The 20,606-nt window shown below is 41.5% G+C and overlaps 1 pseudogene; it reads right to left on the minus strand.

Moving 5' to 3' along the window:
• Positions 1 to 792: 792 nt before the first annotated feature.
• LOC138998919 (procathepsin L-like) lies at positions 793 to 12,253 on the minus strand (annotated as a pseudogene).
• Positions 12,254 to 20,606: the final 8,353 nt, after the last annotated feature.

The following is a 20,606-nucleotide window of genomic DNA, read 5'->3' on the forward strand; positions in this document are numbered from 1 at the left end:
ACTTGTTGAAAGAATAATGAGAAAAAATAATTCAGGTATATAAACGATACAATTTTATAATATAATAGTGTGTGTGTGTGTGGGGGGGAGATGTAATGTTTTTACTTTTTAATCCATTTACAAAAATAGATGATCTGAAACAGTTGTGAAGTTCAATGTTTAAAGTGAAGCAACTTCACTTGGAGGATATATACAGGGTGGGGCAAATGTCAGCTCACAGTTGTTCATATGCAAAATCAGTACATAATAATACAAGAATAAGCTCTATGTTTTGCATACTTAAAACTGTAAATCCACTTTGCCCCACCCTGTATATATATCACAATTATTTACTCTTTGAAATACAAAAAGTGTTTGCTTTGTTTTGTAGACTCTCATGTCAGTCTGAAGGGAAATGGATTTAGAAAACACAACCAGTTTTAATTTCTATAGAAAAACACGCAATGGGCCTAATTACCATTAATGATACCCCAGATTATAGCTATACACCCACACACCTGAGTTACTCTTCATAATGCTCTGAATCACCTGCCTCTTAATTTAAATATGATAGAAGTTATGAAGATATGGAATATGAGAAGTACTGGTAATAAGTTTATGCTACCGGTAAGTCTTGTGCACTAATCAAAATTTGCTTTCAGCTTTATTTATTTGATGTCTGTTGGCTTGTTTTAAAAATATTTTGATAGTAGGTGGAGCTTGGAACTTTTCAAAAGTTGAAATTAATATAAATCTTTGAAAGTTACAGAAGCTTCTAACATCCGTTTGATTGTTTAGACACCAGAGAGGCCTTCACACCTTCATCCATGTCAGCACCTCAGCATCGTCTTTGAGTCTCGGCTGAACTTCCAGGTGCCGTGAACAGACCCTGAGCGAGCCTGCATTGGGTGCCAGGTGTCAGTCACAAAAGAGTCATTTCTGGAGGATTTTCAGAGACTGATTGTGGCAGGTTGCATTTTCCAAAGATGGCCACCACCAAAGCTTCCATGTCACATGCTCTTCTGCTAGTGACCTCGCTCCAGCCCCCTCCCTGGAACCCGGGCTCTCTCTGTGACGTCCCCCAACTACAATACAGCCACAGAGACTCCGCTGGGGGCTAGACACAGTCCTAAGTAGCCTTGCAGGTCCTCCCTGGGCGTCCTGGCTCCCCGCCTCCAGGGGCAGCCCTCTCAGAGGCAGTCTCCACGCTGTGGGAGCCCACGCCATGCAGTGGCCCGTGCACGTGCTCTGGTCAGCAGCCCAGTCCCAACGCCCAGCGCACAGCAGCATCTGGGGCAGTCAGGTGAGTCCACTTGGCCGTGAGCCCAGCCAGACCTACAGACGATTCAGGCGAGACTGCGAGTGGTAACCCCCAGCTAAGCCAGACGGGAAGTGGGAAAGATGGTTACTGTAAAGCTGCGATGTTTGGGGCTAGTGTTTTACAGAAACAGATAACCGGAACAGTCTTTTCACCGACCTCCCAGTGGTCCCTGTGTCTGTAAAACCCACGTGTGGACCCAGCCTGAGACTGGTAGGAGGGGCGGAGGCGTGGAATGGGCTGGTCCGACACCCACATGTGCTGTGTTTTTAATCAGGAGGGATATCAATCAGTGATCATATAAAATGCAGAAAAGGCCTTCAACAAAATCTAACACCTTCAGCAAAGTGGGAACAGAGGGAACATACCTCAACATAATGAAGGCCGTATATAACAAAGCTAAAGCCAGCATCATACTCAATGGGCAAAAACTAAAACAATTTCCCCAAAGAATGGGATCAAGACAGGTATGCCCACTTTCACTACTCTTGTTCAACATAGCTCTGGAAGTTGTGGCCACTGTACTCAAAACAGCCTGGTACTGGCACAAGATATATAGATCAGTGGAACAGAACAGAGAACCCAGAAATCAACCCAAGCCACTGTGCTCAATATTTGACAAAGGAGGCAAGAGCATATATCAGAGCAGAAACAGTCTCTTCAATAAATGCTGTTGGGAAAATTGGACAAGTACATACAAAATAATGAAACTAGACCACCAACTTACAGCATACACAAGAATAAACGCAAAATGGATAAAAGACTTAAATGTAAAACATGAAACCATAAAAATCTTAGAAGAAACCATAAGCAACCAAAATCTCAGACATCTCTCAGCAATATGTTTACCAATACATCTCCTAGGACAATGGAAACTAAGGAGAAAATAAACAATTGGGACTACATCAAAATGAAAAGCTTCTGACAGCAAAAGAAACCATCATCAAAATAATAAGAGAGCCCACTACAGGGAACAACATATTTGCCAATGATACATCTGATAATGGGTTAATCTCCAATAGGAAACTCATACAACTTAACAAAAGAAAGACAGTCCAATTAAAAGATGGGCAAGGTACCTAAACAGGCACTTCTCCAAAGTGGACAAATAGGAAGCCAAGAGACATGAAAAAATGTTCAAAGTCACTAATCATCCAAGAGATGCAAATCAAAATGACAATGAGATATCACCTCACACCTGTCAGAATGACTATCATCAACAAATCAACCAACAACAAGTGTTAGCGAGGATGTAGAGAAAAAGGAACCCTCATGCACTGCTGGTGGGAATGCAGACTGGTGCAGCCACTGTGGAGAACAGTATGGAGTTTCCTCAAAACATTAAAAATGGAACTCCCATTTGACCCAGTCATCCCACTTCTAGAAATACATCCTAAGAATCCTAAAACACCAATCAGAAAGGATATATGCACCCCTATGTTCATAACAGCACAATTTATAATAGCTAAGACTTGGAAACAGCCCAAGTGCTCATCAGCAGATGAGTGGATAAAAAAACTATGATACAGTTACACAATGGAATACTACACAGCAATAAAAAAGAAAGATTCTTAACCATTTGCAACAAAAAGGATGGATCTGGAGAGTATTATGCTGAGCAAAATAAGCCAGTCAGAGAAAGATAAGTATCACATGATCTCACTCATATGTGGAATCTAATGAACCAAATAAACTGATGATCAAAAATAGACCCAGAGTCATAGAAGCATGAACAGACTGTTGAACCTCAGAGGGAAGGCAGGGGAGAGTGGGTGGGAAGAGATCAGCCAATGAATTTATGTGCATATATGGGGACACAGACAATGGGGTGGTGAGGGCCTTGGGGGGGTAGGAGTGGGCTAGAAGAGATTTATGGGGGGAAAAGAGGGTCTAGGTAATATTTCAACAATAAATATTTTTTTAAAAAATAAAACATAATACTTCATAATAGTTTATGCACCCAACCAGGGAGCACCGAAATATATAAACAACTACTCACAGAACTAAAGGGAGAAACAGATAAAAACACAGTCGTAGTTGGAGACCTTAATCCTCCATTGATAGCTTTAGACAGGTCAACCAAACAAAATCAATAGAGACATATCGGCCTTAAATGAAACACTACACCAAATGGACATAATTGACATTTACAGAACCTTTCATCCCAGAACACCAGATTATACATTCTTCTCCAGGGCACATGGAACATTCTCAAATAGAAATGACTGGGTCAAAAAAGAAGTAAAAGGTGAGATCAAAAGATATATAGAAACAAATGAGGATGACAGTACAATATATCAAACTCTCTTGGATGCATTGAAAGCAGTAGAGGGAAGTTTATATCATCACAGGCCTATCTAAAGAAACAAGAAAAATCCCCAGTAGAAAACCTGACATCACATCTTAAAGTACTAGAGAAATGAAGAACATAAGCAACCCAGAGTCAGCAGAAGAAAGGAAATAATAAAAAAATATAGCAGAATTAAATAAGATAGAGAACAAAAAAACTACACAAAAAATCAATAAAACAAAGAGCTGGTCCTTTGAAAAGATTAATAAAATTGAGAAACCCCTGAATAGACTCACTGAGAAAAAAAGGGAAAAGACCCACTTAAACAAAATCAGAAATGATAGAGAAGACACCACAGACATCACAGTTATAGTAAGGATCATACTAGAATATTATGAAAGACTACATGCCATCAAATTCAATAACCTAGAAGAAATGGATAAGTTCCTAGAAATATATAACCTTCTAGACTAAGTCATGAAGAACTGGAAAATCTAAATAGACGGGTCAGCAGTGAGGAGATTGAAACAACCATCAAAATCCTCCCAAAAAACAAATATCCAGTGAATTCTACCAAACGTTCAAAGAAGATTTAAAACCTATCCTTCTCAAACTCTCCCAAAAAATTGAAAAAGAGGCAATATTTCCTAAAATAGTCCATGAGGCCAATATAACCCTAATACCAAAACCTGGCAAACATAACACATTCATCTCTGATGAATGCGGATGCAAAAATCCTAAACAAAATACGAGCAAATCAAATAGAACAGTAATCAAAAAAAAATAATACATCATGATCAAATGGGGTTCATTCCAGGGGCACAAGGATGGTTCAACATACACAAATCAATCAGTGTAATACACCACATTAATAAAAGAAAGGATAAAAATAATATGATCTTATCAATAGATGCAAAAAAAGCACTTGCTAAGATACAACATCCATTTGTGATTAAAATACTCAATAAAAGAGGAATACAAGGAAAGTACTTCAACAAAATAAAGGCCATATATGATAACCCTCAGCTATTATCATACTCAGTGGAGAAAAAATGAAAGCTTTTCCTCTAAGATAAAAAAACAAGACAAAATTGTCCATTCTTACCACTCTTATTCAACATAGTGCTGGGAGTCCTAGCCAGAGCAATAAGGCAAGAGAAAGAAATAAAAGGCATCCAAACAGGGAAGGAAGAAGTCAAACTGTCACTTTTTGCGGATGACATGATTCTGTAATTAGAAAATCCCAAAGACTCCACCGAAAAATTATTAGAAACAATACACAAATACAGTCAAGTTGCAGGATACAAAATCAATGTGCAACATTGTCTTCCTGTATAGTAACAAAACTTCAGAAAAAGAAATGAAAAAAAAAACCACAATTATTTTTGCAATTGCAACCAAAAGAATAAAGTACCTAGGACTAGCCCAGCTGCATGTGGCTTAGTGATTGAGCATCTACCTATGGACCAGGAGGTAGGGGTTCGATTCCCGGTCCGGGCACATGCCCAGGTTGCGGGCTTAATCCCCAGTGTGGGGCATGTAAGGAAGCACCAGATAGATGATTCTCTCTCATCATTTATGTTTCTATCTCTCTCTCCCTCTCCCTTCCTCTCTGAAATAAATAAAAATATATATTTTTAAAAAATACCTAGCAATAGCCCTAGCTGGTTTGGCTCACTGGATAGAGCATCGGCCTACAGAATGAAGGGTCCCGGGCTTGATTATGATCAAGGGTGCATGCCTGGATTGCGGGCTTGATCCCCAATAGGGGGCATGCAGGAAGCAGCCAATCAATGATTCCCTCTCATCGTTGATGTTTCTACCTCTCTCCCCCTTTGCCTTCCTCTCTGAAATCAATAAAAATATATTTTAAAAATACTAATAATAAATAAATAAAATAAAAATACCTAGCAATAAACTTAACAAAGAACAAGAAAGACCTATATACTGAAAATTACAAAGGATTATTAAAAGAGATTGAAAAAGACACAACAAAATGAAAAAATATCCGGTGTTCATGGATTGGAAGAATCAATATAGTTAAATAGCCATATTATTGAAAGCAACATACAGATTTAATACAATCCCCATCAAATTCCCTGTCATTTTTTTAAATAGAATGAGAAATCATCAGATTTTTATGGAACCACACAAAATCCCGAGTAGCCAAAGCCAACCTGAGAAAAAAGAACCAAGGTGGAGGTATCCTGCCACCTGACTTCAAATTATACTACAGAGCTACAAAAATCAAAACATCATGGCAGTGGCAAAGAAACAGACACACAGATCAATGGAACAGAATAGAGAGCGCAGCTATAAAACCACATGTATATAGACAGATGATTTTCAACAAAAGAGCCAGAATTGCACAATGGAGTAAAGATAGTCCCTTCAATAAATGGTGCTGAGAAAACTGGAAAGCCACATGCAAGCGACTGAAACTGGATTACAGTTTGTCCCCATGTACAAAAAATAATAATTCAAAATGGATCAAAGATCTAAATATAAGACCCAAAATAATAAGTAACATAGAAGAAAATATAGGTACCAAATTTGTGGACCTGGGTCGTAGAGAACATTTTATGAACTTGACTCCAAAGGTAAGGGAAGTAAAAGCAACAATAAATGAATGGGACTATATCAAATAAAAGCTTCTGCACAGCAAAAGAAACTGACAACAAAACAAAGAGGCAACCAACCAGATGGGAGATATTTGCAAACAGTAGCTCCGACAAAGGTTTAATTTCCAAAATATATAAAGACCTCGTAAAACTCAACACCAAACAAACAACCCAATCAAAGAGTGGGTAGAAGACATGTGAACAGCCAATAGATATATGAAAAGATGTTCAACCTCACTGACAATTAGGAAAATGCAAATCAAAACTACAATGAGATACCACCTTACATCTGTTAGAGTGGCCATTAGCAACAAGACAAGTAATAACAAGTGTTGGAGAGGTTGTGGGGAAAAGGGAACCCTCATTCACTGCTGGTGGGAATGTAGACTGGTACAGCCGCTATGGAAAGCAGTCTGGCGATTCCTCAAAAAATTAAGAATAGAGCTACCGTAAGACCCAGCCATCCCACTCCTGGGTATATATCTGAAAACCTCAAAATAATGTTTCAACAAAGACATGTGCACCCCTATGTTCATTGCAGCATTCTTCACAGTGGCCAAGACATGGAAACAACCAAAATGGCCCTCGATAGAGGACTGGATAAAGAAGATGTGGTACCTATACACAGTGGAACACTACTCAGCCATAAGGAAGGATGAAATAGCACCATTGGCAACAGCATGGATGGACCTTGAGAACATTATGCTGAGTGAACTAAGTCAGAAAAAGCTAAAAACCATATGATTTTACTCACATGTGGGATATAAAACTGAAACTCATGAACACAAACAGCAGTGCGGTGGTTGCCAAAGGGAAAGGGGTGGGAGTTGAAGGAGGTCCTACTATAAGGTGACAGGAGATTTGACTCTGGCTGGTGGACACACGATGCAATATACAGATCTTATAATATAGAAACCCACACCTGAAGCCTATATATTCATGTTTATCAATGCCATCCCAGTCAGTTTGATAAGTAAAAATTTTATTAAAAAGCAGCAAGAGAAAAGCAGTTAGTTACCTACAAGGGAGTGCCCATAGGATTGTCAGCTGATTTATCAACAGAAACTATATAGGCCAGAAATGGAGCGGCAAGAAATAGTCAAAGTGATGAACAGCAAGGACCTAGAACCAAGATTACTCTATTCAGCAAAGCTATCATTTAGGACTGAAGGTCAGATAAAGCGCTTCACAGACAAGAAAAAGCTAAAGGAATTCATCACCACCAGCCAGGATTACATGAAATGTTGAAGGGTATTCTTTAAGAAGAGATGAAGAATAAAAAGGAGAGGAAAAAAAGATTAAAAATATGAACAATAAAATGGCAATAAATACATACCTATCAACAATTGAGTCTAAAAATCAAAATAAACTAACAAGGAATCTAATGAACAAAATAAACTGATGAATAAAGTAGAACCAGAGGCATGGGAACATGGCACAGACTGACAAATCTCAGAGAGAAAGGAGGTAGGGAATGGGAAGAGATTAACCAAAGAACTTATATGCATATATGCATTACTTATGAACACAGACAATAAGGTGGTGAAGAGCTAGGGCAGGGCAGGAACCGGGTGGAAGGGACAATGGGGAGAAAAAAGGGCACATTTGTAACACTCTCAACAATAAAGATTTAAATATAAAAAATAAAACCAATATATTTTTCCTTAGGTTAGAGATTTAAGCCCTTACATAATATATCAGAAATACATCTTTGTAAACAACTTATCAAGAGGCATAACAGAGCACTAGTTGAAACACTATCATTCTATTCTTCTAAGGAAACAGCAGAGAACACAAACTTACTAGATCCAAGGGGTCTTTTTAATTTAATTACAGAGTAAAATTATTTGGAAAATTTGAAAGGTCTAACAATTAGACAAAAAGTAAAGCATTGCTATATCAATCAAATTATAGAGCCGCTTAAACATAGTTATGAAGTACTTAACATCATGGAGCTATGGGTCAAGTCATACCAAATAGAAACATCAGGCACAAACATCACATGTACAGAATGAACAACTATGTTAAATCCACACACCGAGGAATTCTACATTGAAGTCTACATGCTGAAGAAAGAGTCAGTCTTGTTTTATGTCATGGATGTTTTCCAGTTATTCTTCCTAAATTTATACAAAGACAAACGCTTACCTTCTTTGTAGAATTGAAAGCTATCCTGACCTGCACCCATAGTGACAGAGATGAGCCCACAGTTGCCATTTCCTTCATAAGGAACCTCTCTTGCTTATGAATATTTATGAGTCAGGGTCATTTGCAGCAGAATTCTCAGGCCTACAGCTGCAGACTTCATTCTTTCAAAGTTAAAAAGGAAGATCTTGATTACTACCACTCACTTGCCTGGTAACAGGAGGTCAAGACAGTTTGCAGCTTAATAGTTTTCAAGTCAAGTTTGTTATAAAGTGGAAAACAGTATGGAGTTTCCTCACAAAACTAAAAATGGAACTCCCATTTGACCTAGTAATCCCACTTCTAGGAATATATCCCAAGAAGTCAGAAACACCAATCAGAAAGGACATATGCACCCCTATGTTCATAGCAGCAAATTTACAATAGCTAAGATTTGAAAACAGCCTAAGTGCCTATCAGCAGATGAGTGGATTAAAAACCGTGGTACATCTACACAATGGAATACTATGCTGCTGTAAAAAAGAAGGAACTCTTACCATTTGCAACAGCATGGATGTACCTGGTAAACATTATGCTAAGCAAAATAAGCCAGTCAAAGAAAGGTAAATAGCACATGATCTCACTCATATGTGGAATATAATGAACATAAACTGATGAACAAAAATAGATCCAGAGACATAGAAGCCTCAAATAGACCGTCAAACCTCAGAGGGAAGGCGGGGGGTAGGGTGGGTAGGAGGGGTAAGAGACCAAAGGACTTGTCTCCATGAGTATAAGCAAAACCAATGGACACAGACAGTAAGGGGGTGAGGGCATGTGCTGGGGGGTGGGAGCAGCTGGGGAGAGATCAATGGGGCAAAAGGAGACATATGTAATACTTTAAACAATAAAAAATTTTAAAAAGTGGAAAGTTTGTTATAAAGCATCTCAGGAGGAGACATGCTATTGGTTGTTTTGAAATTGAAAAACAAGCTGGTGTGTCTACTCAGTAAGGCACTACATGTATCTGCTCATAAGATACATGGAGAAATTTATACTATATAGAGAATGGTAAGTACATCTCCATGTAACATGGTAATAGAAAAACTATCTTAATCACATTAACGGAGGACTGTGCAAAGCTAATAGAGTTTGCAGAAATGGATTGTTCCCTAAAGTGTTGAATTTCTAAAGTAGAGCTGGAATGATAACAGGATAACAAGCACCTTTTATCTTTGCGAGATATGGATAGGATTCCTGTGTCCAGGCCTTTGTTGTCCTTGACGTACAGGAAGGCATTATCCATTAGGCCACCCCTGCAGCCCTCATTGCCCTGAGAGCGAGAGCAGTCCACCAGGTTCTGCTCACTCAGCGAGAGGAGTTTGCCAGTTTTCCGGAACATCTGTCCTTCAAGGGAACCAGTTGCACTAAAAGCCCAACAAGAACCACACTGACCCTGAAAACAAAATCCAAAAGCTCTCAGTCTACCATCCAAATAGCAAGACTGACAATAGCCCCTGTATCTGAAAATTCTTTTTAAAATAGAAAACTGCATATTGTTGTATTTTCTACATAAAAAGGCCACACATTCGTTTTTGGCTTTACTCTTGGCGCGACCTGCTGGACACCGTCATACCTGACTCTGCACAGGAGCCACACGGCCTTTCTCTCTCCAATCCACAGCCAAGTGAGGTCCGGATCGCTTCCCCCTCCCGGGGTCCTGGTTTTGAAAGCCATTTACCATCCTCCTGAATTCTTTGTTGGTCTTTAAGGAAAAGGAAATAGAGTGTTGCAAAGCAAGATTATTTTTGCTGACATACTAGGAGAAGAAACACAGAAAGCGCAGCCTCCGATGCCCCACGCACCATGTCAGCAAAGGCATTCGTTGCCATGGCGAAGCTGCATCTCCCTCGGCTGTGTTCCTGATTGTGCAGTTCAGTCATTTTCATACTCTCCTGCTGCTCTGCTCTTCTACACCCTTCTTCATTCTAGAGGCACAGAAATTAGCTACGGTCTTTATTTGCATTTAAAACAGGGATGCACGTCCTATTGAGTCAGGACAGGGTGTCATGAAGTGAAGGCCTCAGGAAGCTACTCTGGGCCATAAACTCCCAACAGCATGGACCTCTGTGGGGCCTCCAGGTGAGTGTCAAGGCTCAGTTAGTTGATCCGAACTTGTCCCAGGGCAGCTCATACCTACCCCAGCAAACCGGGGGGAGGCAAACCTCTTACAGGAATCCCTCCACCCACCTCAGCAGATTAACCCTGAGTGTGACTTAGTCCTATACTTTTTGGTTAAAATCCCTGGAGGACTGACAACAGTGCTAGTGGCTCCTGTTTATTCTGCAGCAAAGGAGGGCGGGTGGGGAGGCAGGGCTCACAGGCAGAGGCGCTCACTGTGTCAGGAAGGGCGCAGCTGGGTTTGGGAAGAATGGGGATGGGATGGCCATGCCCAAAGCACAGACATGGAGGTCCAGGCCCTGGTGCTGGGGTGACGGGGACGCAGTGGGAGGGCTCCAGGGAAGGTGGGCTCTCCTAGTGCTCCTGTCCTGTCCCCCCAGGCAGGGAGTCTTCCTCCCTCCCAGGCCTTTCTCCAAGTCCCCAGGAAGGACTCCTTTGCAGAGAAACGTGGTCTAGTTACGGAGGAGCGGAGGAAGCAAACGGCTTTTACCTCCCACTCTGTGTGTCCTAAGCCATTATGTCTTCCTCTGTGTCCAACCGGCTGTTCTTGAGATTTCACTCAAGAAACTTACTTTGGACTTTTATTCAGTGATTTTTTAATTTGATTTACATCTAATGTCAGCATTTAAAGGATATTTTGTGAAAAAGTTTTAAATGGAGGAAAATATATATGCGTGTATTAAATATTAGTGTACCTAATTAAGAATTTAGGAAACAGACACCAGAAGAATTGTACATTTATTACCTAAAAGTACGTACTTATTATAGATAATTCATTTAGAAAAAAATCTTTTTATCTCACATCCTTTCCCACATCAGATTTTTCTATGCATATTTTAATTTTTTTATAAAAATGGAGTCACAGTTCATGAAGTCTAGTAACTACTTTCTACTTACAATTAAATTGACAAATTTTTTAGAACCACAATGACGTACATTTTTAAAAAAATTTTTATTGAGGGGATAGAGACATAACATAAAAATATTGATTGCCTTGGGAAGAGCTGGCCTCAAGAAGCTACTTTGCACAATAAACTCCCAGCAGGTGGACATCTGCGGATCCCTCTGGAAGTTTCCGGTGCTATCGACCCTGTTACACAGTCTCTTGTGCATTGCCTTCCTCTGGTTCCATGATGCATCTTAACCGTCATCAAGATTTGGAGGCTCCTTATCGCACGTCCTGGGTGTGAGCAGGGTAGCCACACTGTAACTTCCGAGGCAGCAGGTCCAGACAGCTATTTGCTCATCGCAGGAGTTCCATGGCCTTCCTCTCCCAAGGCCACAGACCAGAGGGTCTCCACAGCGGCTCTCTCCACGTCCTGTGCTTCTGCCTCTGGGATCAGTGCATTTCCTGCCTGGAATTCTGCAATGACCTTCAAGGAAAAGGAAACAGAGTGTTGAGAAGCAAGAGATGATTTTGCTAATAAACCAGAGAGGACACAAAGAGTCCGGCCATCCTGGCCACACTCACCTCATCGGCGGGGGCATTTACCACCGTCTGTAGGCTCCGTGGCTTTCCCTCAACCAAGATTTTAACTACGCTGCCAGCGACCGCCTTGAGCACACCTGTGAGTACTCCTTTAAGCTAAAAGCAAACATATAATATATCATGTTTATCTCTATTTCAAACTCACTCACCTTCCCCAGGGGGATTTGCAGACGGAGAGGAAGAGACAGCAGGACCAGGAAGGGTGTAGAGGTCTGGGAGCTGTTCTCCAGCTCCCACACAGCAGGATGCATGCCCCATTGTGTCAGTAACGGGGTGCGGGGGCATGAAGTTATGGCCTTGGGAAGAGCTGGTCTGAACAGGCTACTCTCTGCTGTAAACCCCAACAGCATGGACCCTTCCCTTCAGGGTCCCTCTGGACAGTTTCACATGGTACCTACCACGCCAGCTATAGTTCCAGGTATGGCGATCAATTCATTTGCTTCTGCATGTAAACTGTGATTAACTGTTGGAGCCGCGGAGGCTATTCCCAAGCAGAGAAGTATCAGGAAGACTGAAGCATTCATGGTTCAAAACCTAGAGAGAACAAATAAAGGAGTCTCTGATTAGAGCGATCCTTCTAAAGCACCATCATGCTTTCTTCTGAAGAAAGTAGGTGGGATAAAACGATTGAATTCACTCTCCCAAGGGCTTATACAAGGACTGTGGAGGAAGGATGAGGATTTGCGTGGAGAAAATCAGTCCAGATGGAGGTATGTGATTCGGTCACTTAAGGAAAAGCAGCTGGAGAAGGACTCCAGGTTTGAAATGTGATGTGCAAAGATCATTTAGGTTGGGAGAAGGTTGTGAGGGTGGCTTATGGGTCAGGATCTTGAGGCTCCAAAGAGGAATCGAGTAAAGGCTGGTCCAGGGATTTAGCAACACTGCCGAAGTGACCCAGGAGAACCTCCCTAACGAGGACTCCTGACCCCAGGTAGGGACAGAGGTCCCAGGAGTTAGGTGGCCACTTCCCACTCCTTCCTGACTGCTGTATGGCAGGGTGAGATGTGCCTTCCAACCACCTCTCCTTGAATTGGAATCTTTCCTAAAGGCCCTTCCAGGGGAAGATGGGCAGGAGGACAGCCAGGGCTCAGCTGCCCCGACCTGGCCTGGGCCACCCAACCTCTCCCTCCTCCCCAACCAGGGAGGTGCTTGCCTGGCATGATGGGGCCCAGAGACACCCTCCCACACCAGCTTCTGCATCCTGACAGGGCCAGGCTCTTCTGAGGCTCAGATCACTGGCCAGGGACAAGGGCAGGGGAAGCAGGCAGGACCTGGGGGAACGCAGCTCTGCTCCCTGCCCACCCACACTCCTGCCCCTTCCACAGATGCTGACACAGTCAGGCAGCAGCGGGCCCAGCAGCGGACGGGCTATGGTCAGGCGGACGGGCTGTGGTCAGGCGGCTGTGTCCTGCCCAGTGATGGAGAGGATCACTCCCACTGGGGGCCTAGGATCCTGTCCCCCATGGTGTGGACAGGCTGGTCCTGGGGTGGCCTAGCCCGGCCTGGCCTGGCAGAAGCACTCACCTGCGGTGGACGCAGCTGAGAAGGAGCAGTCAGCAGTGGCAGGTCCAGGGGACTCTGATGCATGGTTGTGACCCCAAGGCCACCCATTTAAGGATCCTGAGCAGCCTGGCCAGCCCCTCCCCATCTCTTACCCATGCCTCATTGGCTAGGATAGCCTGTGGGCGGGGCCACCAAATTCTGGGACTCCAGGGGAGTGACAAATCTCACTGTGGGGGATGGGAATGGCCAGGGAGAGGTCAATGGGGGAAAAGGAGACATATGTGATACTTTAAACAATAAAGAATTTAAATTAAAAAAGAAAAAAGCTCACTTGGTCCTAACTGGTCCCTGGGCAGATCCTACCTGCCTTGGTGACACCTGCCTGTGGGTGACTAGGTAGCAGAACCAGGAAAACACTGAGAAGCGCTCCAGGGAGGAACTGGAACCCACAACAATGAATTACCTGCAGTTCATGCCCTGGGCAGGGGTTCAGGAACAAGAGCTCACAGGGGACCCCAAGTGGTCTTTCAGCAGAACCCTGCCCTTCCTTTCAGGTCCAGGGGTTTTGGTTAAAACTCAGGAGGGTTGAGAACAGTGCCATCCACCTGGTGGCTCCTGTTTATTCTGCAGCAAAGGAGGGCGGGTGGGGAGGCAGGGCTCACAGGCAGAGGCGCTCACTGTGACAGGAAGGGCGCACCTGGGTTTGGGAAGAATGGGGATGGGGTGGCCATGCCCAGAGCACAGACATGGAGGTCCAGGCCCTGATGCTGGGGTGACTGGGACGGGCTGGGAGGGCTCCAGGGAAGGCGGGCACTCCTAGTGCTCCTGTCCTGTCCCCCCAGGCAGGGAGTCTTCCTCCCTCCCAGGCCTTTCTCCAAGTCCCCAGGAAGGACTCCTTTACAGAGAAACGTGGTCTAGTTATGGATTGGCGGGGGGGGGGGGGGGGGGGGGGGACGGCTTTTACCCCCCACTCTGTGCGTCCTGAGCCATTATGTCTTCCTCAGTGTCCAACCGGCTGTTCTTGAGATTTCATTTTAAAAACTTACTTTAGACTTTTATTCAATGAAGTTTTACTTTGATTTACATTTAATGGCAGCATTTCAATGACATTTGGTGAAAATGTTTTAAATGGAAGAAAGTATATTTCCATATTACACATTAATTTCTATAGTTAATATTTAGGGAACACAACCCAGAAATGTTGTGTTTGTTTGTATTCATTGTAGAAAATGCCTGTGAGACAATATTATTCTTATCTCACGTCCCTTCCCCATTCAGTGTTTTCTATGCATATTTTCATTTTTTAAAATAAAGATGGAGTCACAGTTCATGAAGACTAGTAACTATTTTCTACATACAATTAGTTGGACAAACTTTCTAGAACCTTAAGGAGACACATAACTTTGTTTTTGACTCTGGTGATATAGACATAACATAAAAACACTGATGCCACCATTTTTAAGCGTACAGTTCAGTGCATGAAGCTCATTCACATTGTCCTCAGCTGTCTCCACCATCCATTCAGAACCTGTTCATCTCCCCAAACTGAAGCTCTGTCCCCTTTAAGCAGTAACTCTGCATGCCTCCCTCCCCTAGTGCCTGGCAATAAAATATAAATATTTTCTGTCTCTATGATTTGACTACTCTACGTATGTCACAATAGTGAAATCATGTAATATTTTCTTTTGTTCCTGGCTATTTCACTTAACATAATATCCTCATGTTCATCCATATTTTAACACAGGTCAGATCTTTCATTTTTAAAAAGTGCATAATATTCTGTGAGTAAATGTCCCATGTTTGTTTCTCCAGTCATCCCTGGAGGGGCATATGGGTTACACCCACATGAGGTTACTTTGAATAATGCTGCTGTCCTCATAGCTGCACGAATGTTTGCGTTCCTCCTTTCAATTCTTTGGGTGCAAACCCAGAAGTGGAATGAATTGCGGGTTTTAAAATTTTATGCTTATTTTCTTCTATGATTACCACAGGGGCTGCAGAATTTTAAATTCTTACCATCATTGCACAGATTTCTAATCTGATATAATTTGCAAGAATTTTCTCAAAAACCTCTGATTTTCCATTTTATTAAGTAAATAATGTCCTTGGATGGACATTTAAAAACTTTTAATTAATCATATGAAATTATTTTATTTTTTTGATTGCCTATTCTTTTAATGTCCTTTTTTTGCTAAAAATTACTAATACATTTAATATTGTGATTTTCTTCCTTTGTGTTTTGATTTTATAATTTTAGTTTTTATGCTTTGGTCTTTGATCCATTTTGTGTTAATTTTTGCATAGGTTTGAGGTAAGGGTCTAATTTTATTCTTTTGCATGCGGATATTTGATTTTCCAAGCATCATTTGTTGAAAAGATCATCCTATCTTTATTGAATAATTCTGGCAACCCCACACAATTTTTAAAAATCAGCTCATTTGAATTTTATTTTAAAATCATTGAGAATATAGAAGCTCTCTTCTCTCAAGCACCAGTACCTGAATCTCTCAGGTGATTAAAAAGTATGTTTTATTCTAAATCAGTGGAGTTGTATTTCACCATGCATTTCAACCCAATCAGCCATCAGGGTATGTAAGCACATGTTCTGATATATGGCTTTACAGCTTCCCTGGGGTCACCGATGGATAAGATAGTGAAACCTGCTCCTGCAGGAACACCTGCCCTCAGGCAATTGCCTCACAGGCAGCCTGTGGCAGGTGCTGCTCCAAAGAATGGCCTCCCCTTTGGGTTTGAGGAAATGCCAGGCCACTTTCCACAGTGGCTCCTCTATCTCACATCCCCCTCAGCGCGCTGTGCGGGTCCTGGTTCCTGCGCATCCTCTCTCACCCATCCCACTGTCCATTTTTAAGTTGTGTCCCTGCTACTAGGTAGAAGTGGTATCTCATTTGGATTGGATTTGCATTTCCCTGATGAATGATGATGTTGAATATCTTCACAAGTGCCTACACATATGTGCATGTATCCTTTGGGAAATATGTATTCAAATCTTTTGCCCATTTAAAAATTGGGTTATTTGTTCTTTTATGGCTGAGTTGTAAGGGTTCGTTATATATTCTGGATATTATGCATTTATGAGATATATGACTTGCAAATACTTTTTCCCACTCTGCTGTTGCATTTTACCTCTTGGCCATGTTTTCTTTTAAAATTGTGGTAAAATAAACATAACATAAAATTACCACTGAGGTCACTTTAAGTGTACAGTTCAGTGGCATTAGGGACCCTTGCATTTTGTGCACCATCACTGCCATCGAGCGCTAGAATTCTTCTCATCGTGTCAATCTGAAAATATGCACCCAATCAATACGATTCTCCATTTCTCCCTCCCACCAGCCTCTGGCAACCATCACTCCACTTTCTGTGAATATAACAAAACCAGTGGATTGTATCTGTTTATATGGCGAACTTTCTCATACGAGAATCATATCTCAGTTTGAAAAATAAAGATGGGAATATATTGAGGTCATTAGACACTCTATGATGCCTCATAACATTGCTGTAGTCCAGCGGGTTGACTAGCAATTGTCTGCCCCTCTCCCAACATAGATTTCCAGGGAAATTCAAGAGAAAAGGAAACAATTTGTGGAGAAGTAGTAAAAACAAGCATGTGGCAAATGTACGTGTTAGCCAAACGTCTCCCCTGGTGATTTCCAAGAGTGCCACATGGTGAAATCACATGGTCAGCTATTGCTGTGCTCGCAGCTGTTGAGCACTCTGAGGATGTAGGAGTCACACCCCACAGGCACAGAACCCTTCAGCCAGGGCAGCGGAGAACTGACACCTCAGCATGGACTTCAATGGTTCTGCCCAAATAATGACCGGGGAGGAAATTAGGATGTGACTGAACTTTCTGTTGATGAAAAAGGGGTTCTATGGAAAGTGATCTCACAAGGTGATGTGCTCATAATTCCTAAGTGGGCTGGTCATGGTGGGTAGTCACACCCCAGGTATATACATTTTTAAAAAAATATATTTTATTGATTTTTTTACAGAGAGGAAGGGAGAGGGAGAGAGAGTTAGAGACATCGATGAGAGAAAAACATCGATCAGCTGCTTCCCGCACACTCCCTACTGGGGATGTGCCCACAACCAAGGTACGTGCCCTTGACCGGAATTGAACCTGGGACCCTTCACTCCGCAGGCTCACGCTCTATCCACTGAGCCAAACCAGTCAGGGCTACATTTTTATTAAAAGGTTTATCTTTGACTCAAGCAAGCCCTGTCCATTGTCTCCATGCATCTAGATCAGTGGTTCTCAACCTTGGCTGCACATTAGAATCACCTGGGAATCTTTTTAAAATCCTGATTTCTGGGCCTCATCCTCCGGAAATTCTGTTTCTTTGTTACTAATGTTGTGGGCTCACCCCATAACAAAGAAACAGAATTTCTGGGTAATGAGGCCCAGAAATCAGGATTTTAAAAAGATTCCCAGGTGATTCTAATGTGCAGCCAAGGTTGAGAACCACTGATCTAGATGAACAGGCCTTGGCAGTAAGCTGTAACCAACCTCAGAAGAGTACATCATCTCATTAAGTATCCTGTAATCCAACCCCTGCCTGGCTTTCCCCAACCTTCATGTAATCTCCCTTACATTCCCTTTTTAATTTCAAATGCATAAAAGAAACTGCACAACTGTTATTATCTGAAACATCTGAGATCTTCCTCCCCATCATATGTTTCCAGTTTGGCTCAAATAAACACCTATGAAAATTATCTACAGCCAGCTGGCTTGGCTCAGTGGTTGAGCGTGGAGCTATGAACTGGGAGGTCAGGTTTGATTCCTAGTCAGGGCATATGCCCCAATTGTGGGCTTGATTGCCAGTATGGGGTTTACAGGAGGCAGCTGATCAGTGATTCTGTCTCATCATTGATGTTTCTATCTCTCTCCCTTTCTCTCTGAAATCAATTAAAAATATTTAGAAATATTATTTACAGGTTTAGATTTTTCTTAGGTTGACATTTTATTTCTGTTTTATCATTTTGCATTTCCTTTTGGATAAGAGAAGCAATAAAAATCATTTTTCCTTTCTCTTCTTGTTTATTATTTTAATTGAACTGGAAGAGAATGTTGATGAATGTTTTGCCAGAAATAGTAAGCTTTGGTCACTAAAATTACAGAATATATCAAAGCTTCTATTTTAAAACCATTGTATGTTACTGCGTTAAAATAGTGGATAAATGATACATGAATTGAAACATTTTTTTTTTTACCTCTTGATGTCAAGGTTTTACCACAGAATTTCATTGTGGTAAATGCAGATAAATCCAAAGTCATCTCTCACAGGAATAAATTTGGGGCAAAGAATCTATCTTCTCCAAGCCACAGAGACAGTCACCTACCCTGAGAAGCTCATCAGTGTGACCACAAAGCTCATGACAAGATTTCATATGTTTGGGTTACAAATGAAATGAGATGACACAGGTGTTGATAAAACCCATCATACCCAGAATGTCTCCCTTGAAAATGGACATGTCCTTGAGTAAATGACATTTAACCCAAAGGTTCAATAACATTGCAGTGACTACTGTTGCCATTAAGTATTGGCTTATGATCATGCTTATTGTATACTAGAGGCCTGATGCTAATAGATATAAGAACAGATTGGCGGTGGCCAGAGACAAGTGGAAAGTGGGAGAAATGGATGGAGTTCAAAATATAAAAAAATAAATAAACTAAATTAAAAATTTAAAGCCTGCGGTAAAGAAAAACTATTGTTTCTCCCCCCCCCCCCCCCCCCTTCTTATCACCTGTCCTACTTTATTCTCAATTCCCCCTTTAGCTGGAGGCAGGGAATTTAGTATCTCAAAATCTGCAAGTAAAAAGATAAACCGAATCTAAAACATCTTCAATCTAAAACATCTTCTATTACTCCTATTCAGAAAGGGTCTTTCAAACAAGTTTTTCTTCCTTTCCTCTGCTCCCAGGTGTGCTAGCAGGCCGAGAATTTTCTCTGTAAAAGAAGTAATTTACTTGCTGGAGCTCAGAGAAGGCTGTAGGAGGCACCAATCCATCCCTACGTTCTACATTTTCTCTGCAGTTTCCTAGTTTTCCAGCCTGGTTAGCTGTTTCCTATATCCCAGGTACCATAGGTGACCAGTCAACCACCTTGTAACAAATATTTTCAAATTCTTAGCTTTGTAAGAACAGAAATTTTCTTACTGCCATCTACCATATCACAGCGCTGCCCATTGCCCATTTTATGGATATTTCTTGATAATACCCTATTTCTAAGGACTGGTTTCTGCATTGGAAATAATTTTTTCATGTTCTGGTGATTGACACCTAACTCAATAAGCTTTGAAAGAGTCTTCTGTATGTGATATAGGGTAGTTTTTCTTGAAGTAGAGCTGGATTCCACCAAAAGCTTAGTAGTTTTGGTATTAATCACCTTGTTGATGTTGTCACATCACATTCAGGTGCCCTTCCTTTTCACCCAGACAATCTTGTTTTTGGCTTTTTCTCAGAGTTCTTATACACACATTTGGTGTTTATAAACTGACTGCTCTAAGGGTGGTATTCTGAGAAGAGAAAGCTCTTGGCTACTAGCATAACACTGCCGCCAGGTGGCCTGACTGAGACATGAGCTCATTCTGAACAGATCCCTGTGGGTTGCAGATGATTGGCAGGTCTGGTATTCATGCTGGAAGAAGGTTTCATCAGCTGCACCTGAAACACTTTCAAGGCAGAAGAGCTGTTAGGAAAGAAAGAAAGAGAGAGAGAGAGAAAGAAAGAAGGAAGGAAGGAAGGAAGGAAGGAAGGAAGGAAGGAAGGAAGGAAGAAAGAAAGAAAGAAAGAAAGAAAGAAAGAAAGAAAGAAAGAAAGAAAGAAAAGAAAGGAATGCAACTGACAGTTGATATGGTTAGGGTGTGCTTAGTTTATTAAGAACTGCTTTGGTAGAAAGTGGATAAAGGTGTTTAAAAGGTACAAACCTTAGTTTTAATATAAATAAATTCAGACGATATAATGGACAACATGGTGATTATGGTTAATAACACTGTATTGTGTTTTTGAAAGTTGCTAAGACAGTAAATCTTAAAAGTTTTCATCACAAAGAAAAAATGTAACAATGTGAAGAGATG

The sequence above is a fragment of the Myotis yumanensis genome, unplaced genomic scaffold, assembly GCF_028538775.1.
Source record: "Myotis yumanensis isolate MYYU_CA2020_CCGP unplaced genomic scaffold, mMyoYum1.0.hap1 SCAF_21, whole genome shotgun sequence".
NCBI classification, from domain to species: domain Eukaryota; kingdom Metazoa; phylum Chordata; class Mammalia; order Chiroptera; family Vespertilionidae; genus Myotis; species Myotis yumanensis.